Here is a 23,746-nt window from a genome sequence, read left to right as displayed (position 1 = left end):
CTGTGTAGACAGCACTGAAAGCCAAGTTAAGCTATTTCAACTTAAGCTACACAATTGACATAGCTGATGTTGCATAGATTAATTCAACTTTTGCCCTGCTCTGTAGACATATCCTGACAGATTAACATGGTTTCCAAATTTTGCTCAGCTCGATTGTCAATGTAAAAATCAGTCTCTTATACCTAAGTTTTTTCTTGTCAGGGAATCACTGGCAAAGTAGGATATTTCACTCTGGAATACACATAAACAGTGTCTTATAAAACATCATATTCAGTAGCTGTAGGCTAAGAGTCTACAGATGCATCTTGGAACTTCATGCAGCTGAAAATGAATTGTTTCATCTGAACTGTCACCAAAATATATTCCTCAACCCTGTTTCCTTTATCCAAAAAGGAATTATTCCTACCTCTAGCTATTTAAAGTAGTAAGTATTTGGGACCAAAAGTCATTCCTCCTTTGACTGGATTGTGCCAGGCTCTAATTATAGCTGTGTGAAGGACTGTTGTGCCTCTGTGTTAGACATCAGATAGTGGTTCTGGCCGCATAAGAGCAAAAACTCATGGGTAACAGCTTTTAAAGATAAATTTATAAACCAGAGACAAATATTACCACAGACCATTATAATTTATACACTTGTCCAGCTTATTTGATTGTGAAACAGCTACACAGACAAATACCATACCACCGAGTGCAGTACATTACTAAGTACACAGTCTATAACCAATCATTATGAAAAGAAAATTGTGCCACATGCTATAGGGTTTTAGTTTTTCATTAGATTACAATAAAATATCATTGCCCAGCTCTCCTATGAGACTAGTTTTAATGGTTTATGTAGAAATTTTCACTTGACAAGCAGCTGTGAAAGTAGACATTACTGTTTTGATAGATACAGATGTATGCCATTCACTCAGATGCTGCAAAAACAGAAAGCATATCAATATATATACCATTGCCAAACATTACAGCAAGATAAGCAAAGTTCTTCTAAATATTTCCCCTCCACTCTTAAAAGCACATGAATTTGAGGATGTTGTGAAAGTAGAACAAAGTAGAACTGCTACCACTGATGGGTTAAAGACCAGCCATCGACATTTTTATCACTATATCAGAGCTCTAAGCATGACTTTGTAGTTAAAATATTTGAGCCCTGTCTACACTTGGTCTCCCTCCACTACTGCCACTGATTCAGCTGCATCTGTGAGGCATTTCCTGAAATTTACCAGGGTAGTTTTGATCGTAATCTGAATCATCTGAGTGAGGCAAACTCAAAATACTGTGAAGTCAATCCTAGTTACAGTTGATCAATATTTCCAATATTAGAACACAATGCGCACATGCTTTATTTCAGCATCTCCTGGGGGCAACCCTGAAATTTCTTATCATAAAAGATTTATGGGAAAATGGTATCACTATGCTGCCTTGGTATTTGGTGAGAAGAGTGCTTTCAAAATCAAAAAGCATTTTTCTGACAGAGATAGCTGAAAAGACCATTCCAAGTGCAGGTAGTCAACATACATGGATGATACAAGTCAGAAAGGATGGTTTTCAGAGATACTGTGTCAATTAAGAAGCCTGTGTAACTGGTGTGACATTTCATATTCATGGTGACAAAATCAAATTTGCTCCATTTAGAAACAATTGAAGTTTTCCTGTTGTTGGATTCTTGTTCCTAAATTGAAGTGTAACCATCTTCTGAGAGCAAGATGAAAATCAAAATATCCTGCACAAGAGTTGCTTATTGAATTTGTGGGTTTTAACAAATCACAATCCAAATGCAAAAAAGTTCTGAACCATCTACTAAAAATATCATTTCTCATTTTTCAGTTTCTTGGACTACTATTTTCACCTCATTTCACTTGTTCTCCAGGTCCCAATGATTTTTTCTTGTGCAGAGAATCCCCAAATTTCTGATGTAAAAACAGAATTTTTATTCTCTTTTCTTTTTTAAGTCCTTCCCAATCTTTCCCCTCCAGCTCCCACTTTTTCAGACACCCTTAAGAAGTTGCTGTTACAGCATGCTATGGGAAATACTGTATAGCCCATCCTGAAGAACTACATTACCCACAATGCAATATTTGATCACCACCATTACAACTCTCCTATGTGCAATTGGTTTACCTTCATGACTGATATCACTGTAAAGATTAAATATGGAACATTGTACAGCTAGTGACCAGTTATGAGGCACAGTATACAGAAGGAGAGCCCAGCACATAGCAGGATAGGTGGCAACCCACAAACAGAGGGATCCTTGAATCTTTCCTTTAATGATATTTCAAATTGTTTAGATACCCGGGGCAGGGAAGGATAAGCAAGCACAGTACTGATGCGGGATGACTTAATGGGAGGATAACTGATAGAATAAAACCTTTGCAACCTGCTGAGCTAACCCAAACTTGCTAAGCTACTAGAACATTAATGAGAGAGATTTTAATTAAATTGTTTGTAATTAACTCTCCCAAGAGTAAAAAAATGTAAAACTGGTGAAGACAAAATACCTGTAGCACTCTCACAAGAATATTTAATTTTGGCAAATTGTTTCCTCTCTCCAAAGTAGCAATCCTTGTCCCTGCATCTAACTATAGAGTTACAAGTGTTAAGGAACCAGGCATTTCTTTGGGTTGGAATGAGGTTCAGTCTAACATAGTTGTGCAGGGGAGAAGCCTCCAGCTCTTCTCCTCTGCATTAGACTGCTTCAGATTGTGGCTTTGGATGCATAAAAAGGGCAAGGCCCATGTGCCAGATATTCCTGCAGTTTGTGGATAAATACAGGTGGAGTCATGAGTCCACCTTCTGTTGTGTTCAATTTAGACTGAATATTTGGGCTGAACATGACCCAGTCACCATCAAACATTAAACAGTGTTAAACTAGATTTGAGGCTGCAGCCTTACAAAAAATCCTTTAAACTTTTTTATTAAAGAAAAGGAAAAAGAGGAAAAACAGTGAAAACATTTGACATGTAACATTAAATAACACTTCCATTTTAACAAAATCCCTGTTACCTTTTCCCTAGAGAGAGATTTTAGAAGGAATCCCCCTGCCTTGTTTGATAGTCTTTTAGACGGCATCAAAGATGGTAATAACTGCCCTTTTGGACAGTTATTGATGTTGTCGCTGCTGTTAAAATCTGATTTCTTTTCTTCCTAGGGGTTTGGGATCCAACTAGAGCTGGAAGAGGTTGTTGTGTCACCTGGATCCCTCTTTCCAGCCCATTCTGGTTCGAACCTCTCAGGATCAAGATGTCCTCCAGGCTTTCGACAAGATGATGGTGGCAGTGGCTCCCATGATGGTGAAACTTTCTCCAATAGCCAATTCCCCCTCCCGCTCAGGTGTCTGTAAGGACCTGCAAAGAGAATGATAGGTGGATCAGCCCCACCCTTCATTATTTACGTCTCCAATTAGGCCTAATTTCTGACACACCAATTTTGGTTCACTGATTTCTAGTTCCACACTTCTTTACCAGGCATGATCGTAATATGGTCTTTGAGTTATATCCATATGTCTTTTTGTTTGGACTAATTCAGTCTGTTTCCCTTTTGTATCTTTTCCCATCAACATTTGTCATTGTAGATTTCTACCTAATATAGGCTTTGTTAGTTTCTGATTATATTAAATTATAATTATTAGTATTAACTTTGCATTCTAATAAAAACTATGGCCACTTATTAAATTACATTGCAACAGATCAGTGATATTCAGACCTCAGTGGCTCAGTAGCCAAATTAGCAATCAACATTACCCAGCAAGCCACAGGAGTGTGAATTCACTGTTTCATTTACTATATTACTATCCATGTTTAAACAGTAAGAGAGGGCAAATATTTAGTGTGGTTATATATTTACTGTGAAAGTAGTAAGTTAATGACTTGGTACAACTTCATAACTTAAATAGTCAATAACAGAGTTAAAGCATCCAGGGTTTTAATATAATGTGCTTCAAAGAGTTGAAGGAGGCACATTAAAGAGTTTCTCGTGGGCTTGTGAACTGGAGCCTATCCCTGAACTAGGTGCTATACAAAACAACACATTCCCAGCATTTATAATCTTAATGTATTAAAAACACAGGAAAAGTGGGAGGGAATACAACATACAACTAAAGTGATCAAGATGAAGATTAGCACATTTCTTGTAAATTTCATGGTCACTTAAAATATGCTATACCCAGTTGCTTTTCTTCTAGCTATTGTTCATTCTTTTTTAAAAAATTATTTTCCTTCCGCATGTTTAGAATTGGATGCCATAAAGCCTCAGAGTCAAAGTAAATAAGAAACAATTTTCTTAATTCACTCTCCATGTTGGGCTGGGACCGCATGTCTTTTAGAAATGGGTTAAGTGCTCAACAGAGACAGTGGCCATCAATTCCATTACATCCCTTTTAATTATTAAATTAACTCCCTTCTGGTCAGAAGCAAGGTGATCAGATGGACAGAGCCCAAAAGTAGATTCACTATTTGATTGTAACAAGATTTCAGAATGGATAATCTTGAGCAGACTTTCAAAGTTGATTGTGTGCAATTGCATATATAAACTGCCACCTGCAGAACTTATTAGAACATATATATTCTATGAGAACCCAGTCACATGTGTGCACATGTGCATGGCTATGCATGTTATACACCTATTTGGGCATGCGTACACACATTCCTCATTAGGACAAACATGAATATGTGGTATTTGCTCAAAATTGCATATGCCTAATTTTGACTCTTTAGCCTTCTCTCCAGAAATGGAGATAAATCAAAACCAGAATCTAAATTTTGGGAAAGTGCACATTTGGATCAGCTTGGGCTGAACCATGTCAGTACAGGAATGATACTGAGTGAAAAGTTTGATACTGTAGACAATTTTTATGTGTAGCTTGGGTCCCATTTGCATGCTTATAGCTCATATGGACTGATCACAACCAATAAACAAGAGAATCTAGTGAAAGCTTTTTTAAAATAATGTTTGTATACAATTAGTCATTTCAGCTCTTCACATTAGCAGTGCTATAGGTGTCGTTCACAACAACATTCCTAATATTGGCTAGTTTGAAAGTCACTGTGGGCTAGAACTGAACTGGGCCTCAGGGTGAAATTCTGGTCCACTGAAGTCAGTGTTAAAACCCCCATTTATTTAAAAGAAGCCAGAATTTCATCTCTACTGTTCCTTTCCATTGTGCTGCAGCAGAAAATGGAGAGAAGAGACATTTGCAACAAAGGGGTTTTGCTTTTTAAAGTAAGGCAGGTTGAACCCCATTAACCCCTCCTTACTACATCCCACTGAGGGTTTCTGGAACTGGACAGTGTGTTCCTGAAAGGGAAGAGACCTGAGGCAAGCCAACCCTAATTGATCTGGAGACACATGATTTCCCTGCACGTGATTTGTACAGGAACTAGGGTTGGCTGGCACCAGGCCTCGAACTCTTCAGGGGAAAGCCAGCCTATTATAATCCCAGGGTGCCATGTTAGGAGGGGGGTAGGGCTACAGCCACATGTACTGGGATGCTGTTATACAGAGAGCAAGGGGAAAGTACATAGCTTACATACATTCCTTTCACTCCAAGCTAATGAGGGGAAGGGAGCACAGGAATAATTCATGCAAGCTGTGTACTTTCCCTTCACTCCCCTAAAGGGTATGTCTACACTGCATTCCTCTTTCAAGAGAGGAATGCAAATGCAGACAAATGAAATTGCAAATGAAGCACAGATTTGAATTTCCCATGCTTCATTTGCACAATCGTGGCTGGCCGCTTTTTCGAAATACAGGCAGTCCCCGGGTTACGTACAAGATAGGGACTATCGGTTTGTTCTTAAGTTGAATTTGTACGTAAGTCGGAACTGGCTCCAGATTCAGCTGCTGCTGAAACTGATCAGCGGCTGACTACAGGAAGCCCTAGGCAGAGTTGCTCTGCCCCTGGCTTCCTGGAATCAGCCGCTGATCAGTTTCAACAGCGGCTGAATCTGGACTCCTGGGACAGAACAGCTGGGGCGCTGCCGGGTAGGTCCCCACAGGACCAACCCGGCAGCACCCCATCTGCTCTACGCCAGGCATCCCGCAACAAAAGCCTGGTCTGCTGGAGGGGGGGGAGGTGCACTAGCTGCGCCCCCTCCCCCCCCCAGCACAGCAGGGAGACCCGAGCAAAGCCGCACAGGCGGCGGGACCCCGCTGCCCGTGCTGCTTTGCTCCTTTGCCCCGGAGCAAAGCCGCACAGGCGGCGGGGTCCCCCGCATCTGCGGATTTGCTCCTGTCTCCCTGCTGTGCTGGGGGGGAGTCCCCCCCAGCACAGCAGGGAGACCCGAGCAAAGCCGCACAGGCGGCGGAACAAAGCCGCACAGGCGGGGGAGACAGGAGCAAAGCTGCAGAGGCAGGGGACCCCGCCGCCTGTGCGGCTTTGCTCCGGGATAAAGGAGCAAAGCCGCACAGGCAGCGGGGTCCCGCCGCCTGTGCGGGTTTGCTCGGGTCTCCCTGCTGTGCTGGAGAGTCCCCCCAACACACCAGGGAGACCCGGAGCAGCTTTTCTCGCCCCGGAGGACGCGGTGGCGGGACCGGTGTGCTCTGGGCGGTCCCGCCGCCCGCGAGCTCCGGGGCGAGAAAAGCCCCGTTCGTAAGTGCGGATCCGACATAAGTCGGATCCGCGTAAGTCGGGGACTGCCTGTACCCTATTTCAAAAGAAAAAAATGCAGTCTAGATGAGCTTATTTTGAGAAAACTCCCTTCTTTCAAAATAAGCCTTACTCCTTAAAAAGTTAGGTTTAAAGGTTATTTCAAAAGAAGGGTTTTTTTTCCTAAATAACCCCAGCCAGACTGCGTTTTTTCTTTCAAAATAGGGTATTTCGAAAAAGCGGCTGGCCGCGATTATGCAAATGAAGCATAGGAAATTCAAATCCACACTTCATTTGCAATTTCACTCACCTGCATTTGCATTCCTCTCTCGAAAGAGGAATGCAGTGCAGACATACCCTTATAGTCCAGACAATGAGAAGAAGCACAAGCAGCATCCCAGTGCATACAGCTACAGACTCTCCTGATCCCCCATTCCTGAAATGGTGCCTGGTTACAATCCCTAGAAGAGAATGCTGCAATAATGAAAGGAGTCTGTGGTCATTTGCCTGAGCGCTTAAATCAGTTTTGTATTTCTTAAAGGTTTTGTTCTGAACTTTTTTTGAGTGAGGAAAACTAGAGTTGGAAGGACTTTGGGATGAAAATTTCATTCTAAATAGGTTCCCAAAGAATTTGAGCTTCATGATTTTTCAGTATTATTCTCTCTGCTACCATCTTCAAAAAGCAGCTTATCCTAATATTTAGACATTTTCTACTATGTTCATTGGTTCTGTACTGCCAAATTTGTCTGTATCAATGCAGGAAGGACTGTAAATACCACCAAGACATCCACCCTTAAAGACCATGGGTGCTGAATCTTTTGCAAGGGAAGACAAAACCACTGATCTTTTGCAGACTAAGCAGGCGATATTCAGGTATCCAAATATAACATGTATAGAATGGAACTCTGCATATAAAATACCATATCAATAATGGTCTACATCCATGATGAGAATTGCTAATGTCTTTTGCATTTGTAGGTAGGTGCTTTGGCACATAAATAATATCTTTAAGTCATGGCATTTCTGTTGTTGTACTTTTCTTTTCTACTTAGCTTTGTATTTAAAACTACATGACAGATTTTCTGAACACAAAACTCTTCTGTTCCCTTCCAACCTAAAAGTTTGCTTAAGAAACCTGCCAGTTTTGAAGCCAGAAGGGTGGTAACCCATCTGCTTAAGTGGAGATTGTGTATATTCCAAACTGTTGCTTCTCATCACAAAAAGCACTCAGGGAATCTAACACTACTCCTCTCCACACCATCTGCACAACCATTAGCTGAGCTCAAGTACCAATCTTCACCTTTCTTCACTTGTATTAGCACCAGAAGAATGTCTGTGGAGTTCACTTAGGTCAGCCATGCTGTCACTTCTGTCCCTTGGTCTTTGAAGTCTTTGATTCTATATATCATCTCTCCCCCAACACACACAGACTACAATACATGGAAAGATCTCTTGAAATCCTTTGTTCTTTTTCATAACTCTTGGTTTGATACCTGAGAAATAACATAACATCCTGTTCGTTTTATCTAACAGAATATTTGTTTGGATTTTTAATTCATTTGTTTTGGGCAAATTCACAGCACTTTTGCATTTAATCTTCATGGACTAGCATGAGTGTTTATAGAAAGCCATTGCTGATCAAATAGACAACAGTTCACTGAGACCAAATTTTAAATACCTACATGAAATAATTTGTGTTAGTGTTTGCACACTTACCCAGTGAGAAAAAGAAACAATATCTTATGACTTATTTGGCCAAATATAATGCAAAGCACAGTTTGACTTTTGGATACAAGTCATCTATACATACAGGCTGTGTCTAGACTGACAAGTTTTTCCGCAAAATCATTTGATTTTGCGGAAAAACTTGCCAGCTGTCTACACTGGCCATTTGAATTTCCGCAAGAACACGCGATCTCATGTAAGATCGTCAGTGTTCTTGTGGAAATACTGTGCTGCTTCCGTTCGGGCAAAAGCCCTCTTGCACAAATCATTTGCGCAAGAGGGCCAGTGTAAACAGCACAGTACTGTTTTCCGCAAAAAAGCCCCGATCGCGAAAATGGCGATCGGGGCTTTTTTGCAGAAAACCGCGTCTAGATTGGCCACGGACGCTTTTCCACAAAAAGTGCTTTTGCGGAAAAGCATCCTGCCAATCTAGACGTGCTTTTCTGAAAATGCTTTTAACGGAAAACTTTTCTGTTAAAAGCATTTCTGGAAAATCATGCTAGTCTAGACGTAGCCTGTGAGAAATAGCACTGTTCTCAGCCTTTACTGGAACAAGCCACAGCCATGTTCCTCTTTTTCTCTTTCTGCTCTAAATTTCTCCTGTTAAAACCATTCCACTTTGTATTGTCATTGGAAAAGGAGCCAGGTGTCTCCTCTCCCTGGTGAGTTCCTCCAATATACCAGTCTATAGAATTATTCTGATTCTCTCCGGCTGACTAACCATTCAGACCCGAAGATCAGAAAACACTAAGTCCCACTATAGAATAGACCCATGGTTAAATACTCTCTTGAGTCTAAAGTCCAAGTTCCTGCTCCAGATAGGAGACCAGGGTCTGAATCTCTATGTGCCAAGTAGTGCAGGGCTAATGGCAGTTTTCCTCCCTAGCTCCGCAAACAAATCATTCTGATGAATGTGGAAATGTTTGCTCTTTCATTTCAACTGAAGCAATTTGCAACATGTTTCTGCTAATCCGAATCTGCATTTTTCATCACTAAAAAGTTGTGGCCAAAAAACCACACCCAGCGCTACTAAGTGCCAGAATGGAATATTGCTCACTCAGGGTACATCTACACTTGCTCCCTAGTTCCAACTAGGGATGCAAATGTAGGCGACTGAAATTGCTAATGAAGCAGGGATTTAAATATCCCACGCTTCATTATCATGATCTCATCGGCGCGTTACTCCGCTCAACAGCTGATTCGAACCAGGAAGTGTGCACCGGGACACATTAGTTTGAACCAAACCCCTTGGTTCAAACTAACGTTACTCCTCAGAGGAGTTTGGTTTGAACTAATGCATCCCTATTTCATTAGCAATTTCGGTCATCTACATTTGCATCCCTAGTTTGAACTAGGAAGCAAGTGTAGACGTACCCCGAATGAGCAGCTATTTAGTGTTTCACTTTTTCTTCATTGCTCAGTAAGTGGCCACCATCATTTATTTACTTCACATTAATAAAAAAAATTAAAAAACAACTAATAATCCCACGGCACCCTAGAGACTAACAAAAATGCACATGGTATCATGAGCTTTCGTGGGCACAACCCATTTCTGCATATGAATGGAGTTTAAGGGATCCAAGTTCCAAATAAATAGCAGAGAGGGGAGGGAAAGGAAAGGAGAAAAAATGGGAAAAGAATAGTCAATAAAAGACTACGTCTAGACTACAGGCTTCTTTCGGAAGATGCTTTTTTCTGAAGAGATCTTCCGAAAAAACATCTTCCAGCCTGTTATTTTGAAATAACCCGTTTGGTAGTGTGGATGTGCTGCTTATTATTTCAAAATAAGAGAGGTTAATTTGAAATAACTCCCTAGTGTAGACCAGGGTTAAGAAAACATGTATAATCATGATTTAATAACGATGAGCAATGGAGAAACCACCATGACCCTTGGTAAATTGTTCCAATCAGTAATTACTCTGAACTGTTAACATTTTATGCCTTACTTTCAGTCTAAATTTGTCCACTTACAGCCATTGGATCATGTTATTACCTTTTCCCATTTGACTGAAGAACTCATTATTAAATATTTGTTCCCCAATTAGGTACATCTAGATAATGATTAAGTGACTTCTTAATCTTCTCTTTGTTAAGCTAAATCGATTGAGCTTCTTGAGTCTATAAGGCAAGTTTTCTAATCGATTAGTTAATCTCTTCACTTTTCTTCAACCCTTCTTAAGTTTACCAACATGTTGAACTGTGGATACCAGAACTGGACACCCTATTGCAGCAGTGGTCAAGCAATGCCACAGAGGAAAAATAAGCTCTCTGTTCCTACTCATGATTCCCAGGATTCTATTAGCCCTTTTGGACATAGCATCACTGGGAGCTCATGGTCAGATAATTACCCACTATGAACTCAGAAGAGTTACTTCTTCCCCAGGATAGAGTCCTGTATCCTCTAAGTATGGTCTACATCAGTGGTCCCCAACCAGTAGATCGGGATCTACTGGTAGATCTTGGCGCCTCTGACAGGTGATATTGACTGGTTTGGCCAAGAGGCAATCAAATGCTGGCACTTCAGCGATGCCTTCCCCCTCTGCTGCACATCTTTTGCCCTTTGACTTAGAGCTGCCTCCGCCTTCCTGCACTTGCTGGACAGGGCAGGGAAGAAAGAGGAGAGGCTGCTAATGGCAGGGTTCCCTCTCTCCCACCCTGTAGTCTATCTCTACAGAATGGAGGGGGGCACAACAGGTCTTGGGATGGAGGGAGTTTGCTGGCTTCTTTTGAGAGTGGTGCAGGGCCAGGGCACGGGTGAGAGCCTGCCTTAGCCCCACTGCACCACCTGTGGAAAGCAGTGTCCAGCTGGAGCCTGTATCCTGAACCTCTGCCCCAGTCATAAACCCCTTCCTGGACCCCAAGCCCCTGCCCAAGCCCTGAGCTCCCCCAGACCCAAACTTCCTTACAGAAGCTGTACCTTGAACCTCCTCCTACACCCAACTCCCTGCCCCAGGCTCAGATCAGAGCAACTCCAAATCCCTTAACTCAAGACCAGAGTCTGCACTCAACCCATTGCCCTTGCTTGATGAAAGGGAGGAAGGATGGGGGAGTGAGGGAGGATGGAGTGAGCGGGGTAGGGCCTTGGAGAAGGAGCACAAAGGAGGCCAGGCAAGGGTATCTGTGTGTGAGGTAGATCCTGCATTGCACTTAAATTCAAAAAAGTGATCTTGTGCCTAAAAAGGCTGGAGATCACTGGTCTACATTCTTTGTTTCTACAGGTTGAATCTCTCTAGTTCAGCACTCTTTGGTCCAGCAACATCCGTAGTCTGGCATGATTTTTTAGCTGGATGTCAACCTATCATGGGTGTAGCCAAGTTTCCCAAGATCCCATAAAGTTTGTTTACAGCCACCAGGCCTGGCTTTCAGTGTTCTATACTGTTATTTAGCTCTAATTTACCCCTGTCTTCTAGGAGCCCAGGAATCAGTGGAAGCATCAATAATGCTGCTGGGCAATACTGACCACCCATGGTATGGCAAATTTTCTGGCTCGGCAGTGGTCAGGTCCCGAGGGTGCAACATTAGAGAGGTTCAACCAGTGGAAGTAAACATTTAGCCATATCACAGTGCAAATTGTTTACTCGTACCTAGCTTACCAAGCAATCCAGATTACCTTGTGCAGGAAATCAGGAGTACAGATTTTGAAATAACCAGTCTGCTATTTCAAAATAACAGGCTTCATAGTGTGGATGCTCTTATTATTTCAAAATAAGGTGGGCTATTTTGAAATAACTCCCTAGAGACCAGGGCTTTGTGTGACCTGTTCTCTTCCTTATTTATCACTCCCCTAGTATGTGTGTCATCTACAGACTTTATCCGTGATGATTCTAGGTTGTCTTCTGGGTCATTGATAAAAATAAAAACAAGGTCCAGTATATATCCCTGAGAGACACCATTGAAAATATTGCCTCTTGATAATAATTCCCCACACATTCTGTGACCCATCAACTAGCTGCTGTATTTTAATGCACTTAATATGTCCCATATACATTTTATATCATTTTAGGGTTTTTTTTAATCACTGTCATGGAGTACTAAGTCAAACTCCTTCAGAAATCTAATTATGTTACATCAACCACTGATCTAGTCCCATAACCAGTCTTATGACAGTTGCCAATGCCAGATGCTTTAGAGGGAATAAACAGAATAGAGCAATTTTAAGTGATCCATTCTCTATTGTCCATTCCAGCTGTTGGCAGTTAGATATTTAGGGACACCTGGAGAATGCAGTTGCATCCATGACCATCTTGGCTAATGATGGTCATATCATCCATGAAATTAACTAATTCTTTTAAAAATCAGTTATCATTTTAACCTTCACCACATCCTACAGCAATGAGTTCCACAGGTTACCTACATTGTGTTAACAATTATTTCCTTTTGTTTATTTTAAATCTGATCACTATTAATTTCATTGGGTGACCACTAGTTCTTGTATTATGCAAAGGAGTCAATAACATTTCCTTATTCACTTTCTTCACAGCATTCATGATTTGGTAGGCTTCTGTCATATCTCCCCTTTACTCAGCTCTTTTCTAAGATGAACAATCCCGGTCATCCCATTTATCCTTTTAAAATATTGTCACAACATTGGCTCAGCTCCTCTTGCCTCCCATGGACAAGGACTGCTACTACCTTGCACTGCTACCTCTCATACAGGGGCAGAAGCATGGGGCAGCAAGCAGGAGCCAGTCCGCACGGGGAGCTGTTTTTTAAACCGGCTCCCCGCACAGACTGGCTCCTACTTGCCACCCTGTCCTTCTGCCCAATAGAGAAACAGCAGTCCAGGATGGCAAGGGGCTCCCCAGGAGTGGATCCAGAGCACAATTGGCTGCTGGCACTGCCCCTGGGAACTGTTGAATAGTCATAGAATCATAGGGTTAGAAGAAACCTCAGGAGGTCATCAAGTCTAACCCCCTGCCCAAAGCAGGATCAATCCTAGATATATCATCCCAGCCAGGGATTTGTCAAGCCGGGACTTAAAAACTTCTAGGGATGGAGATTCTACCACCTCCATAGGTAACCCATTCCAATGCTTCACCGCCCTCCTAGGCTTCATCTAAATGGCAAGATCTTCCAGCAAAAAATATGCTAATGCGGGACTCATTTGCATGAGTCACGATCTCATTAGCTTTTTTTCTGACATTTCTTTTTGCGCAAGGGGTTTTTGTACAAAAAGAAGCAGTGTTGATGGGGGGGTTTTTTTGCACAAAATGGGTTTTTTGTGCAACCCCCCATCCCCTGTCCACACTGCTTCTTTTTGCGCAAAAACCCCTTGCACAAAAAGAAACAGCAGAAAATATGCTAATGAGATCATGACGCATGCAAATGAGTCCCACATTAGCATATTTTTTGCCGGAAGATCTCGCAGTATAGACGTAGCCCTAGTGAGACAGTTTTTCCTAATATCCAACCTAGACCTGCCCTACTGCAGCTTGAGATGGTTGCTCCTCTTTTTGTCATCTATCACTACTGAGAACAGCCTCTCTCTAACCTTTTTGGAACCTCCCTTCAGGTAGTTAAAGGCTGCTATCAAATCCCCCCTCATTCTTCTCTTCTGCAGACTAAATAAGGCCAAATCCCTCAGCCTCTCCTCATAAGTTATGTGTTCCAGTCCCCTTTGGTTGCCCTTTGCAGGATCCTCTCCAATGCGTTCACATCCTTTCTATAGTGGGAGGCCCCAGAACTGGACACAATACAGCAGGTGTGGACTCACCAGTGCTGAATCAAGGGGAATCAAGGGGAAAATCTGATGCTAAAATCTGATGTGGCTATCTATTCATGCTATTCAATTACATACTATAATTCCTAATAAAAGACTAGCATTAGGTGTAGATCTCAAGTGCATATGAGATCAATAGAACTACTCCTTGAGTAAAGATTACACAAATGATTAAGGGTTTGTGCCCTGAAACTGGGCATAACATCAATAGTTGTTGGCCTGGGGCCTCTACCATATCAGGACTGATCCAATCAGGATTGACACTGACTTGTAGGGGCTTTGGAACAGGTGCACCAATCATTAGAACAACTCCGACTTTAACTCCAGGGGCTCAGCTTTGTCTGGCTCTGGTAGAATTTGGGAATATGTTGTTATAAATTAAGACTCTGGATATATTTTTTCTGGTCATGTGGTTTGCGGATTTAAAAAACTGTTTTTGTGGCTTTGTAATACTTTTCAGTGGTTTAAGTTTGGCATTTGAAAGTATAGTTACAGCACTACAAACTAAAAGAACAATGAACGATTCCAAATACAGAGGATTTTTTTGGAAAGTACAGATGAAATTGCCAATGAAAAGCCCAGACCCTCTCTCTGCTAAGTAAAGAGATTCAGCAAGAATGCATTATGATTTAGCCAAAGCCAGAATTATAGCTATTCGGTAATCCTGACTACCTCATGGAAAACTTTATTGAATTTATGCAGGACAGACATGAAAATTATTTGTAATACCTTCTCTTCCTCATAAATCCTTTTATTAATCTCTTTTTAAATTGCCTTTTGAATTCGGTTCTCAGGTCAAGAGTAATGAAGGCAATTACAGAAAGATTCAGAGTTCAGAGACAGAACAAAATCAACTAGAAAGTAATTTGTTGATTATGTATTTCCATTTCAATCTTTTCCTACATATCCCTCTTTTTGACGTGGTTATCAGAAGCACAGTTCACAGGATTCAAGCTCAGCCAAAGTTAACAGGCCAAAAATTTGGAAAGTCATTCATCTTAATCCAACAAAAGGGTGATAATCCAATTTATTGGACTTGAATGCTTTGAATTTTGTCATCTAAATTAGCACTTCTAGATGCCATGCAGTAGTACTCTGTCTGCCAAATGAAGGACAACAATCAACAAGCACTGACTAAAAGCTACCAAAAAGTCCTCAGCACCAAAAAATGAAATAAAAATATGGAACAAACTTATAGTACTTTCCTACTGTTGTTACAGATATCAATGTATATTTATGTAGCATCTGGTGTCCCAAGTGGTCCTTAAGCACTTTTGGAGCTACCTACAGGAATGTTTTTATCCACAATTGAAATGCAGCCAATGTCTGAGGTAAAATGTAGAAACTATTTAGCAGTGTTCTTCAATGTGGAGTTAATGTGCCATTGCTCCAGCAAGTGAGACACAAGCTCACGTGAAAGGCATTTATGTACATCAGAAATACATGTTTCCCTTTAACCTGGGAAGGGATTGTACTAGTAGCAGAAGAATGCTCATTCTGGTAGACAGAAATCTTTGGTACTGGGACACTGATTACTTACCACAACTCCCCTGCATCACCAGAACTGGCCAACACCTCAAAGGAAATATCAGGCCTCAAGATCTCTCTGTAAAGAGGAAAGCTCAGGGAGAGACTTCTTGACAGCTGTCAGTGGAGAGGCAAACACGATGGCTCCAGTATCACCTGCTATGGAATATCCTCCTAAGTATGGATTCCAACTCTTATCTCCCCCCCCTTCGCCCAACACTGCTCCACTGCCATGACAACTGCAGAAATAGGCTTAGTAATTGGTCTACAACTGTTCCTACAGAAATCAAAGAGCCGAGGATCTATACAATCCCTAAAACAAAACAAAACTGATTGCAGCTGCCAGAGGAGTGGATTGTATAACCTCCACTGCCCTCCCTGAAAAGCTGATTCAGAACCTCCCCAGCCTCCCAAGGACTGCTCCTACAAGGGTTTAGGAGATCATGGAACTTGCTATCACCAGCTACACCGGGTACAGAAGTCCCCTAGCTATTAACAAAACAAACATTCACCGTCTTCCAGAGCAACCGTGATAAAACTGACTGTCCAAAAAGAACATTACTTCATTCAGCTGGGTCTTTGGCTGTAGGCAACATACCATACTTTCAGGAGCTATTTTTAACCTTTGACATTGATTTTCAGTTATTTCCATCACAGCCAGCCACTGGGGCAAATGAAGGGGATGCATTACCGCTGAAACCCATGTAGCTGCACCTGTTCCTGCACTGAGGATTCAGTGCAAAGGGGATCTGTTTCTCCAATGATGCAGAGCCCTTATGTTTCCCATTGGCTTAGCTAAAGGTGAGGGTGCTCAGCCTTCTGACAATACAACCCTCTTGTATGTATCTCTACCTATAAAATTACATGTGTTTGCTATTTGAGCACCAGCAGGATGTGCGTGTTTGTCACTGTATGTCAGGCTCATAAAATCAGCCCTACACACCTGTCTGAAGGAAGTTTGCCCGAAAAAAATCAGCTTTCCTCTTCCAGCAGAATGGCTTGCAATTTAGAAGAGATGCCTAAGAAGGCTCCAATGATGAAAGTCACACTGATTGTGGACCATCTGAATAGCAAAATTCACCATGCTTCAGGAGGCACTGTTAAAAATGAGCTCAGTTCACGTATCCTCTCCTCTCCCTGTCATCCTCCCATCTGTCTCTTGTTGCCATTTGGTTTGTTCATCTCATTCAGGGCCAGATTCTCTTCCTCTTACCAGAAGGGTGTCCCATATTCTGCAAGTAGTCCTACTCATTGCAGCGAGGCTGTTTGTGGAATCAGGCCGATGGAGTATGGTTCATGGATGGTAATCTGGCTCTGACGGGAAAACCTGGGCTGATTTTCCATTGCTGCTCAACCTCTGTATGTTACTCTGATGTTATAAAAAAAACCTCAGAAACAGTCGCAAGGAAATATTCCCACTCCCCAGTACTGGAGCCTCCCCTCAGGGGTAGAGAGCTACTACAACAGCAGTAGGGAAGAAGTTTTTGGGGGTAAGCCATGGAGGCAGAGGGCCATAGCTGGAGTGCTACCTTCACCACTCTTCCTTGTTGACATTTACTTTGCCTAAGAACATGAGGAAATGAGTCAGAGAGCACCAACTCAGCCACGGTCTGGCAGGGACAGTGCGGCAGGTCTCTCCGAATGCATGGCAATCCATACTGCATGAGGGGAGAGGAAGGATATAGGTTAACCAAAATACCAGAGGCCATACTGAAAGGAAAACATGGCAACTTAGGTGCAGTCACAGCAATGCTCTGAAACAGAGAGATACGGCAGCTGATAAAGCGCTAGGTAAACAAATACATGAGTATTAAAGTATAGGCTCTAGTAATTAGTGGAGACGTACAGGATAATAAGCACAGTAGGATGTCCCTCAAGGTACTTTAGATTCCTACTGTGTTTATTATCCAGTATCAGTATGGAAATATATGCCTGACTACATTTATGGTGCCATTTAGAACTTTAAAATAGGCTCTTATACTCAGAAAGAGGTTACTAAATTACTCACCCTCTGAAGTCTTTCTGCAGATTACCATACTGTAGTTTCACCCATGACATGCCTTATCAAGGATGCCTTTTCACTCAGCAGTCCACACACAAAGTGAAAATGATCAAAGTGTTTGTGGGATCGGAGGTGCAGAACTTCCAGTGACTTTGAAAGGAGATGTGGATGAACATTTTAAAACCTGAGGAGGCTGATTTCTAAAAAACTTGCTTCCTCCCCTCAATTTGATATGTTTTACCCTGTATTCGAACACCACCATTCCTCTGCTCCCATCTGGCATGTCATGGGTGAAACTTCTAGATCGTACTTCAAATTTGCATCTAAAAATAAGCAAAAGGAGGAAGGGGGGAAAAAAGAGGTAATGTTAATACAGCACAAAACTCACTTCAGGATAGTGTTTCCATCAAATGAAAAAGTGATAGAATTAAATAAAATATTGTTAGCAACTAGAACTAGTAACTTTGAACATTTGCATGTGCATAATTACCAAATATGTGCGAATAATCATGATAACTGTATTTGTAAATTAAGTTTTCAGTTGTGGACCTAAACTGATTCTCTATCACTGTCATATTTTAAATCAAAACTGGACTTTTTCTAAAAGATCTGTTGTAAGAATTATTTGGAGGAAGTTCTATGGCCAGTGTTATATAGGAAGTCAGACTAGATAATCACAATGCCATCTGGCATTGGAATCTATGATTGAATCAACCTATCAATCCACTTGCAAGAACTGCTTAATTTTATCATTAATATTTTGAAACAGATATAAATATCTCTCCTCTATAAAGACATTTTCTATTGCTATTGTTCATATACATCAAACAGAATCAACATTTTCTGCATGCACTAGATGGCAGTATGGTATACTGCCAATGTGTGACTCGTTAAATGACTATTTTCTGTAGAACAGCAACATAGAGAAGGCATCTAAGTAGGTTCACTTTTTGACACACATCTGTTATTCTTATTTCCACATTATCTCTCAATATAGAGTATGGTAGTGATGTATATCTGCTGCAGCGTTTCTTGTGGTCTCTGAGAAGTACTGTGGGTGGTTTAGATCTAGCTAGGAGATGTTTTTTTGAAGGCACTGTTATTAATCTAGCTGTGGCTTTATAACGCATCGAAGTCAATGGAAGTTTTGCCCGAGTGACAACTGCAGGATTTGCCTGTAACATTGTTTCAAATGTTCTTTTTCCCTCCCCCCTTCCACAATTTGATTCAATCCAACAGTGCCAAGAGAGGAATGTTAGATGTTTTGCATTGAAGAGAAATATCGTTTCCTTCCACTCTAAAAAGATTCAGAGAGAAAATATTAAGGGGTGTACAGCTAAGTATGAATCAACCAATTCACTTCACTAGGTCCTCAGATGCCATGGATATGAGCATTCAGGAAGATCTATGAAAATAAAATAAAAACTACCTCAAAGCTTTAATGAACCTGCATGAGTCTTTTATTTGAGCCTCATAAAAACTAACCCCCTCACCCTTTCCCATGGTCTATTTTTGCTTGTCTGTGTTTCTTGGTTCAGTTCCAAAGAACAAATCTACTTCAAGACAGGTTGTCCTCACATGGGTTAGCTACCCTGCTGGTGTAAAGGGACATAGCTATCTTATAAGAATGTTGACTAAACTGGGAATACCACAGGCCAAGGATCTAAGGGTATGTCTACACTGCCACCCTAGTTCGAACTAGGGTGGCTAATGTAGGCATTCGAAATTGCAAATGAAGCCTGGGATTTAAATATCCCGGGCTTCATTTGCATCTTGCCGGGCGCCGCCATTGTTAAATCCCCCTTAACGCGGACTCCGTGCCCGTGGCTACACGCGGCACGGAGTAGGAGGTTCGAATTAGGCTCTCTAATTTGAACTACTGTTACTCCTTGTGGAATGAGGTGTACCGGTAGTCCGAATTAGAGAGCCTAATTTGAACTACCTACTCCGTGCCGCGTGTAGCCGTGGGCACGGAGTCCGCACTAAGGGGGATTTAAAAATGGTGGCACCTGGCAAGATGCAAATGAAGTCCAGGATATTTAAATCCCGGGCTTCATTTGCAACTCCGAATGCCTACATTAGCCACCCAGGTTCGAACTAGGGTGGCAGTGTAGACATACCCAGAGTCTTGTGTGGTGCCCTGTTTGGCTTTGTATACCTAATGGGTATAAGCATTCTTATTTTAGGTGCGTATTCAAACCTTTGCTCAGTTGTATGTGGTGAGGTAATTTGTGTGTGTTTAAGCAACATTTACAATGTGCTATCAGAAACATGCAGCCTCTGCCCTAAAGCTGTCCTCAGTGAACAAGCCTGCCAAAGGATGGGGAAAAGGAATTATTATCATCCCCATGTGGTAGATAGGGAAACTGGAGTACAGGGCAGATCAGGTGATTGGCCCAAGGTTACAAAGGAAATCTATGAGTTGAATCCAGATCTGCTCATAAGGAACCAAGTGATGATTGTGCTTGTGTGGAGATTGCGATTCTGTTCCTAGCTCTGTCAGTAAGAGCATGTCTACACTGCATGCTTATTTTGGAATAAGCTATTTTCGAAGAAATACTCTGAAATGGCTTATTTCGAAATAGCACATCTACACAGCAAATGCCCATCGAAATAGCACTGAGCTATTTCAAATTGGAGTGTCCACACTCACTGGACGCTAATCACATTTAAGGCCACTTGGAAGCGCTTCAAGCAAGGCATCAGGACAACACTCACTTTCCATAGCTGCTGCCTGAGGCTAGCTGAGGCTTGTGTTTAAAGGGACCCCCTGAACAGTCATGTCTCAGGCTCATCTCCTTGGCCTACCTCCTTGAAGGACAGCAAAGCCTTTTCTCTGCCTGCTGTGGTAGTCCTTGCGGACACCTTAGCACTCTAGCCATGGAGCCGGACCTCCTTCCCAGAAGTCAACAGCTGTTATATCACATGCTGCATCTTCTGCTGCAGTTTCTGTGGGCTGCCCTCATCACATTGCCTGCAACTTATTGCAAGGCACCTCCTCACCGGGCACTGCTTAACCCTACCTACCCTCCCCTTTGCACCGTGCACCACTGCTTCTGGAAATGGAACACCAGTTCCGACTGGTGGGACCGGATTGTCCTGGAGCAGTGGGATGACCAGCAGTGGCTCCAGAATTTCCACATGTGAAAGGACACTTTCATGGAGCTGTGTGAGTGACTCGCCCCTGTCCTCATGAGATGGGACACCCACAGGAGACCTGCTGTCTCCCTCCAGAAGTGGGTTGCCATCGACATCTGGAAGCTCACCACGCTGGACAGCTACCGATCCGTGGGGAACTAGTTCAGTGTGGGGAGATCGACTGTCGGGGCCGTGCTCATGCAGGTATGGCACTCTTGTACTATTGTCCCTTGAAGGTGGTGAACCACTGAAATGGGGTTCCCTAGGAAAGAGGAGATGAGGGGAGTGGAAGCCTCATCTCCGGGAGGTTTTTCAGTCTCAGGTCAGATGAAGGCGATGTGCTTTGAGCAAGGCCATCTGTGGTCCAGACAGCAGGCCCTTCCCAGCAGGCATGGGAAGGTGCCAGTGAGACCGGGAGCCTGTGGGAAGGAGGGGGACCGCGGGGTGGTTGGGCTTCTCTCTGCGCCATGCACATGCTGGGTCCAGCACTGGTGGCATCCATAGGGAGAGGACTTGTAACGCAGCCCACTGGAGGAGAGGGGGGCTCAGTGGTAGGGGGAGGTGTATGTGAGCGGCAGATGCTCCTCCGCCTCACAGCGCTGTCCCCAAGAGTGGGTGCTGCCCTGAGATTGTGAGCATGCCTGTGTGTTGCACTCCTGAGTGAGTATGTGTGTTGTGTGTCTCCATGTCCCCAGCCTCCTTCTGGTGGTGGCTTGTGATGTGAGGATTTCCCACCCCGGTGTCGGGAGTAAGGCTGGCCTCTCCAGACACCCAGTGAGCAAGAGCACAAGGGCCCTCTGTTGCATCCTTCTGGGGCTGTGTGTCCTGGACTGGCACTCCACGTGCACCCATGTGCACAGGCTGCTGTGCAATCCCCAGGCCAAGAAGGCCAAGTGAGGAGCATGCAGCTGCTCCTTGCCACCTGCCACCTCCACCCATGCGTGTCTAGAGAAAGTAATGGCACTCACCTCATGGGCCTTCTTCAGCTTCAGATGATGCCTAGGAGACATCCTGGGTTGGGGGTACCTTCTCCGGGGAGAGCATGACCTCCTGGCTGGCGGGCATCAAAATGTTGCTGGCCTCGTCTGGCTCTTTCCCCCAGGAGGGTGACTACAGACGTCTCAAGCCCTGAGTCCATAACAAGGTGGGGAAGGAATTGACCCACCCCCTAGTATGCAGTGGAGCTGAGCATAATATGGGCAGGCCTGCGGTGCCACCCTGGAGTGGGTGCAGCGCTCCCCGGTCTTGGCATAGGCCTGCCTCAGCTCCTTGACCTTCATGTGCACCTGCTCCTGGGTGCGCATGTGGTGCTGTGGCCCAGGCTGTCAGCCATTCGGCTGTAGTCATCTGTATTCCAGCATCTGTTGCAGAGATCCTGGAGGTTTACCTCCTCTCCCCAGATCTCATTGTGATCCAGGATCTCCACACCAGACCAGGAGGACACGTGCCTCTTTCATCCCTGGACAGGGTCCTGGGAGCTGGCTGCCAGCTCCCTTGCAGCCATGCAGGGCTCAGGGGGAGCAATGGGGTTGCTCATGGCAACTGCAAAAGCTGTGCAGGCTGCTCCTCAGAAGCTCAAGACTGTCAGGCCCTGTTGTGTGCCACAAGCCCTTTCCCCTGTGTCTGCACCTTTAAATCTTTACAGAGTTCTGATGAGTGTGGCCAGAGTGGCCAGCAGGGCACTTGTGGGAAGGCCTGGAGGCTAACTCCAGTTGCCTTGTCTGCACATGCCTGATTCCAAAGTAGTTATTTTGGAATAGGCATTATTCCTCATAAAATGAAGGTTACAGAATCTGGAATAAGACGTCCGTTATAGCAATCTTATTTCGAAATAACGGGCTTGCTATGTCGATGCTCTCATAGTTATTTCAGAATAACATCTGTTATTCCAAAATAATACTGCTGTGATGTGCTGTGCCTTTGTGACATGCCCTAAGGCCCAGTGGCCTGTCACAAAGGCTCAGGAGTCAGGTGCCTTAGCGGATATAGGCCTAATTCTTGTGTGTGACTCTGGCAAGTTACAAAATAGCCACAGATTTAGCGAGCTCCATCTTTTGAGTCCCTCACTTTAAAGATTTGATTTACAGAAGAAGAGATCACCTTCATTGCCAGTCAAAGTCAGGGGAGCTGCTGGTGCACAGCGTCTCTGCAATTCAGGTCCTAGGCATCTGAGAATGGGCACTTGAAAACTGAAGCACCAATAATTAGAGGCCACTTATGAAAATGTTAGTTTTAATTTCTCTGTGTGTCTGTACCTCTCTTCTAGGGGGCTCTTGTGCAGCTCAATTCATTGTTATTGGTAAAGCACTTAGAGATTTTTCAGGTGGACCGTGCTATAGAATTTACAAGCATTATTGTAAGCTACAGAATGACACTAGCAGTGCTTACAAAACTACACAGCAGTGATGCTGAATCTGCTTCATCCACCCCTTGCCTTTGGTTTTCCACATGGCTCTTTTGATCTCAACTCCAGGCTCTAGCATCAGGCTCCTAATTGGTCACAGGTCATAAATCAGGATAATAATGTGTTCTCTAAGCAAAAGTAGCTTCATTTTGAGAGTGCAGGCAAGGGATCAGGATGTGCTTAATGTTTCCAAGGACGACAACAACAACAAATAAAAATCAAAAGATTTCAAGTATGCCGAAGTAAACTATCCATCTGTAATTACTTTCTTCTATTTGATTATGGCAAAAACTGTGAGGATAGATCAATCTCGTAGTCCCATTTATTTGTCTGGGAATAAAATAGTGGATTGTTTCGGTGCCTGTGAGATAATAGAATGCAGATATTTTAACTGAGATAAGTAAGTAAACAATTGTATTTTCCTTACTCCTGCCTTAATTTAGTTTGTATCAGTCTGTTTGCTGTGAGAAGTCGCCCTGAATCCCAAATTATTTTAGTTAGTTAATCTGCTCAGTGCCAGTTTATTCTGCAAACGCTCTCTGTAAATCCCAAATAATTGCAGTTAATCTGGTCAGTGCCAGTCTATTCTGTGGGCAGCCCATGTAAATCCTAAAATCCATCAGTTAAATTAGGTCAGTGCATTTT

The 23,746-nt window shown here is 43.1% G+C and overlaps 1 long non-coding RNA gene across 1 annotated transcript in view; it reads right to left on the bottom strand.

Annotated features, from left to right (window-relative positions):
* Nucleotides 1–566: 566 nt before the first annotated feature.
* LOC142829773 (uncharacterized) overlaps nucleotides 567–23,746 on the bottom strand; it is a 48,620-nt gene continuing 25,440 nt past the window's right edge. The window contains exon 2 of the long non-coding RNA XR_012904525.1: nucleotides 567–3,347. This is a non-coding gene — a long non-coding RNA (uncharacterized LOC142829773). The remainder of the gene's footprint in view (nucleotides 3,348–23,746) is intronic.

Source organism: Pelodiscus sinensis, chromosome 6, assembly GCF_049634645.1.
Source record: "Pelodiscus sinensis isolate JC-2024 chromosome 6, ASM4963464v1, whole genome shotgun sequence".
NCBI classification, from domain to species: domain Eukaryota; kingdom Metazoa; phylum Chordata; order Testudines; family Trionychidae; genus Pelodiscus; species Pelodiscus sinensis.
Note: the sequence above shows the minus strand (reverse complement) of the source record. Positions and strands in the feature narration are given on the sequence as shown.